Genomic DNA, 6,737 nt, shown 5'->3' on the forward strand with positions numbered 1-6,737 from the left:
CAGGCCATGCAGGATTTCAGAAGACTTATCCTCGCACTCGTCATTCCTTCTTTTGGACAGGCATGAAAATGAAAATTCTTACTTTTGTATCTGAATGTGATGTGTGTCAACGCCACAAAGGAGAAATAGTCAAGTCCCAGGCACTTTACAACCATTGCCCATCCCTGCCTGAATCTGGATGGATGTTTCTATGGATTTCATTACTGGTCTTCAGAAGTCAGGCAACAAGTCAATCATCATGGTGGTTGTGGACAGACTTTCTGAGCATGCTCATTTTTGTGCCCTACCCCACCCTTTTACACCCACTTTGGTGGCTCAATCTTTCATGGACGAGATCTTCAAATTGCATGGCATGCCCACTTCCATTGTGTCTGATCGTGACCCGATCTTCACTAGTAACTTTTCAAGCTACAAGGCACCCAACTACAACTAAGTACTTCATATCATCCCGAAACTGATGGTTAAAATAAAGCTGTCAACAAATGTCTAGAGAACTACCTCAGGTGCTTCACTTCAGAAAATCAACATCAATGGGTACAGTGGTTACCTTTAGCTGAATGGTGGTATAATACTAACTATCATGCCACCACCAAGATGACTCCATATGAAGCAGTTTATGGTCAACTCCCCCCTTCACCTACTTCTTATATCCCTGGATGCTCTAAGGTGCAAGCAGTGGATCAACTCCTCCAAAACTGTGCAACCATGCTAGCCTGTCTCAAAGATAATCTCCATCAAGCTCAGAACCACATGAAGCAACAAGAAGACCAACATCGTTTGGAGCACATATTTCAAGAAGGGTATCAGGTATTCTTGAGGTTGTAACCATACAAGAAAACATCACTCAAAGACAAGGGTTGTCAGAAACTATCTCCAAAATTATACGGACCTTATCAAATACTTCAACGCATTGACGAAGTAGCCTACAAGCTAGCCTTGCCACCCACTGCAAAAATCGATCCCGTCTTCCATGTATCAAGCCTTAAGAAAGTGGTGGGGAACAATTGCAGAATTCAAACCAGTCTACCTGAATTAGATGAAGAAGGTTCAATATGGCTCCAACCAGAACAGGTCTTTGACAAGCGAGAATGACATCTGCATGGCCGCATGATCAAGGAAGTCCTCATCAAGTGGAAAGACACCTCTCCCGAAGATGAGATCTGGGAAAGCCATTATTCTTCAGCAGTTTCCACAGCTTCAACCTTGAGGACAAGGCTGTTTTTATGGGGTAGGGCATGTTAGGGTCCAACCCTAACCCCCTTATTTAAGCTAATAGGGTCGAGTCATAGTTGTAGTTAGTTAAAGAGTCAATATAGCCTATATTAATAATTGTAAATGGTTGACCTACATTTAACGAAAGGGACCACAGTTAGTTGCAAATGGGCCATGGTATTAGATAGATGGTATTAAGAGAACCATGGTACTGACCCATGGTATTGCATGTATGAATCCTATATAAAGGATAGAGACTCCCCATTGAGGAGTGTCGTGTCTTATTTTGTAATCGAGCCCTGCTCTATTGGAGGTTGCCCCCTTGAAGAGGCAAGTGAACATTGCTTTCATCTCTGAATAATAAAATACATGCTGTTATTTCTCATTTTGTTCTGTGTTCTGGGTTGTGTTTCTTCGTATATTTGGTATTCTGGCATCTTCTTGCAGGTCAAGAGTATAACAAAATATCTTCAAAGGGTAAATTTTTAGGATAACAATTTATATCTCATAGTTGGCCATATATCAAAACCTTTATTAATTTTTTTAAGGTATAAATAGTCATGTAATATATATCACAACAAAAAAATAAAAAGCCATATTAGCCTATTTTTAAGGGGGCAAGAGAATTTCATAATCACATTCCCCTATTTTCAAGCAAAGAGGACAAATTTTCACCATAAATAATTTTGAAGTCCATGGTATTTGATGTGATAAATCTTAAAGGTTAAACCATACATAGTTTTCAAGCCCATTATATTGAGTGACCCATTGCATTCATTTATTGTACTGATCTAGAAAGACATACAATTATTTTCCATGCAAATAAAATTAGAATATAAAATCATTTGTTAACTTTGAAATGAAAAATAGTTTAGATTTTTTCAATTGAGGGATAAGGAAAATTTTCATATATGTTGTGCTTGTCACTATGCTTATGGGATTTTTTTCTTTTATCATCCATTCTAACAATTAGAACAAAAATGAATGTTCATAATTTTTAGTTTATTATGTCAGTTCAAAAAATAGAATTGTTATTATGTACAATGAGTCTCATTTTCATGAAGTTCATGCATGCATGGCATGTATAACCTATTTATTGAAACTACAACTTGATAGTGGTCATGGAAGATCAAATACTAATTGGAAGGAGTTTTCTTACATTTTTTTGTTTTAAATCACTCACTGGTTTTCCATCATAGCCAAAGAATTAGGTATGGAAGGTTTTATGTAGAAATTTGATAGAAATTGCAACTGCTCAAGGTTTCAAACTAAAAAACAAGAGACACAATTCTACTTTATTGGTCTGTAGAATGAAAATCACAATTTAGAATAACATGCATAGACATGCAACAAGAAAAACCACAAGTACACAATGATTTCTAGGGGAACGCAATTGGGAAAAACCCCTCAAGCCTCTTTGCATTAACCAATTAAATAGAGAAACTATTACAATTGCTTGCTCCAACTCTAAGCATAACCTGCAAAAGAATAATTGTTATCTCTGCTGAATGAGAAAATTTGGCCAACACTTTTCCAATTATATGCTCCTCCAACATCCTATTTCCTTTCGCAAATCTGAGCAAATTTTAGCTTTAAATAATAGGGAAGTCCCTATTTCCTTGCACAATTCCCAAGGAATTGATCTCCGGACTTCATGCAAAAACTGTACACTAAACTAGTATACAACTCATGTTACACTGGGCTTATCTCCTCCACCTCAGCTGAGCAATTCGAATTCCATGCATGAATTAGCTATTTTGGGTTGATTGATCAGTTAACTGATAGATCTCTGAGTTAAATAGTTGCCCCACTACATAACTGACCTTCAACTGAATCTATTAATAGTTAGAGGCCAATTAATTAACTGAACTAGATTGCTAAAATTTAGCAAGCAACACATGCATGACTGAAATCCAAGCCCCTAACTCAAATTTATTGAGCTAACTGAGTGAAAAAATCCATGTCAAACTAATTAACTGCCTCTAAGTTGTCTTGATGATGTGGAAATTCAATTTACTCAATTTGACTAAGGCTAATGTCAAATTGAGCCTTTCTTGCTACTTTTTTTAACACTACCTCTTAGCAAGAAAGGGATTTTTCACCGCCCCTATCATGCACTTGTGGAATTCGAATTTACCTCTTGAATATGACTTTGTCAAGATGTTAGCATCTTGCTCCTTAGTTGGAATGTACTGTAGCAACATAATTCTCCTCTACACATAGTCCTACAAATGATGATACCAGATATCAGTGTGCATGGATGTATCATGAAATACCAGATTCTTAGAGAGCTTAATGCAACTCTGATTATAACAGGATATCACTATCAGATCCATCTCCTGATTGAAAAGACCCACAAGTATTTTCCTCGTCCATATGGCCTCACATGTTGCTTGACTTGCAACCATTTATTCAACCTTTGTTGCACTCAGTGCCATAGAACTTTGCTCCCTGTTGTACTAGGAAATAGCTACAAACCCAACAATGAAGGTAGAACCTGAAGTACTTTTCCTATCTGATGGACTCCCTGGCCAATCTGTAATGGTGAAGCCTTGGATTTTCACTCCCTTTTTCCTCTTGTACCATAAGCCATACTCGGTAGTTCCTCTGAGGTATCACAACACATGCTTTTTTTCCTTCCAATACAACTTGGTAGTCCTCACCATAGCTTAACTAAGATGGTTTATTGCATAGCACATGTCAATTTTTGAGTTCACAAGATACATCAAAGACCCTACAAGTTGCCTATAAATAGTTACTGCATCAACCTCTTGACTTGAAGTGGCACTATCCTTCCTCCAATTTGCAGCTAGAGGTGTGTCCATAGGCTTACTGATCTCCATGTGAAATCTATGAAGTATTTCAGAGGCATACTTCCCCTGAGACGCAAAATTTCACCATCACCTTACCATACTTCCAATTCGAGGAAGTAATGCATTAAGCCCATGTATTTCATCACAAATTCCCTTGCAAGATCCTCTTTGCTAGAGCAGATCAACTACTCATCGCCTATCAATTTTAAATTATCAACATACAAAACAAGAATACGCAACTTACCATCTACCATAACGTGATAGAGGTTCACATCTATTTCACTTATGGTGAATCCCAATCCATTGAGATAACTGTTGATCTGAGTGTACCATGCTTGGGGTGCCTGTTTGAGACCATACAATGCTCTCTCGAGTCTACACACATGTGACTCCCGATCATATATCTCAAATCCTTCGGGCTGCTCTATGTAAATTTTCTTCTCAACAACACTATTGAGAAAGGCAGTCTTCACATCCATTTGGTGGATTTTCCACCCCATTTGTGCAGCCATTGCTAAAATGGATCTGATTGAGGAAGATATTGCAATTGGTGCAAAAGTTTCCTCATAGTTCACTCCCTCTACTTGAGAGAATCCTTTGGCCACAAATATGGCCTTATACTTCTTGATGCTCCCATCAGCTACATGCTTCACTTTGTAGATCCATCTGGAACCAACCACTAATTTCCCTTATGGTCTTGGCACCACCTCCCATACACTATTCTTCATGATGGATTCATATTCTTCCACCATGGCATCAACCCAAATAGGTTGAGAAACGTCTTCCTCAAATGAAGAGGGCTCTATCTCAATGACCTCTGACATGAGACCTGTTAGGTTCCTATACCAATAGGTTTCATTTTTCATGATTGACTATGGAAGTGCCAAAAATGTTCATCCTTGCATACTGCAATGGTTCCATATTTTGTGAAACAAAGAAAGAAAATTAAAAAATGAAAAGAGGGTATGCCCTAAAAGAATAATCAAAGGGCAAAAAGAGTAAATTGGTTAGAAACAATAAAAGAAAATGAACCCCAAAGAAAGACCAGGAAAGTGACCAGTCAAAATGCCACTGCTATCTTATGTACAAGTTCACAATGTGCAGATATGGTTGCTTACAACACTTGATGGATGGCCCAACAGTTAAATCTGGACCATTCCATGTTTAAATTGCTTGTTGTAGAATAGAGAATGAATATTTGTCCAAACAGTTCAAGCTTGGCAAATGAGTAGAGAGGTAGAGAAATTAAGGAGCCCAACTGCTTAATCTGGGCCCTTGGAAGAGATAAGGGTACATTTAGATAGGAGGGCAGTCAAAAGAAAAGAGGAACTTCAAGTTTTGCTAGTTCAAGTGCACCCAATCAAAAGGAAGAAAAAATGTTAGGTGTATTAGGCTGGGTAGGTAGTTTGAGGTTGCAGAAGCAGGTGGGTGCTCACTTTTGTCTTGTCAAAAAGACTCATCTCATCAATGACATTGCTAACATTGGTACCATGGTAGTTGTTTGTTTGCATAACAGTGGAAGCATGACTAATTTCCCCTTCACTCCCCATAAATCTTTGACTAACATCCCCTCAAGGAGCTTGGGATCTGCCCAAGGGTCCTGTTTCACTTCATTTCATGCTAAATGCTGAGTTGAATCTTGACTCCACTTAGTGGAAAGAAGCCACATTTCTTGTGTAAAAATCATTACTCCATACTCCTTTCATCTTCTTATGTCTAAATTTTCACTCCACATATTCACCCATTCAATTTCAGGTCATAAGGTCATATTAACCTCTAATTTTATTATTTAGCTCCCTTAAAACATTTCCCTATCCCTATAGTACAAAAAACTATATAAAAAACCCCAAAAATAGTAAATATTCCTACCCTGTGGCACTATAGCCATATAACCTAAGTTTAGGGAAATATTAAAGTCCATTTGGGACTTATATTAGCCCTTCCGCGTCCAAACCACAACTGGGATTCATTTAACGACTGGTTAAGTTAATAACCTCACCGAACCCTCCATCTAAACCATTCATAACCCTGGCGCCCATGTATATAGGGGTTAGTTTAACATTCGGTTGAACTAATAACCTGCGCCACCCATTTAAACCATATAATAAACCCATATAACCAAAGTTTATGCCCCGGATATATTATAAAATATTTAAATATGCGCGGGCCCCTGTCATTCCATAACCCCGCAACTTTAAACGTCCCGACCGCCGTCCGATCCAGCGCCCGCGATCCAACGGTGGGCGGCAATATCGGGCGCCCCGATCTACCGAAGATTAGCGTCCGGGGGATGGGCGGTATTGCTGCCGTACCCCCGCCACGCGTCAATCGCCCGGCGTGATCGGAGGCCCTCTCTGCAAAACCGCCCCGGGCCAAAAGCGGTGCGGGGAAAACCGGAAACCGCCCGCCACCTGCCCCCTGACGTCAGCTCCCCGTCACCTATGACGTCACGTCCGCGTCGGCCCGCCGCTGCCCTGTACCGTTGCCACATCACCCGCTCACGTCACCACCCCGCCAACGTGTCACCGCCACGTCACTGTCTTCGTCAGCTTCCACGTCACCGTCCCGTACCCGTTGCGCGCCAAAATACGTCATGCTGACGTCATCAATCAAATGCGCCAAAAAGCGCCAAAATGTCCCAAATTCAATAAAAAGTCGCGAAAGCGACCATTTTGTTTGTTTTTTATTATTGCGCCCGCGGACAACGTGCAT

The sequence above is a fragment of the Pinus tabuliformis genome, chromosome 8 (assembly GCF_031772625.1).
Source record: "Pinus tabuliformis cultivar Carrire ecotype Pingquan chromosome 8, CPIR1, whole genome shotgun sequence".
Classification (NCBI taxonomy): domain Eukaryota; kingdom Viridiplantae; phylum Streptophyta; class Pinopsida; order Pinales; family Pinaceae; genus Pinus; species Pinus tabuliformis.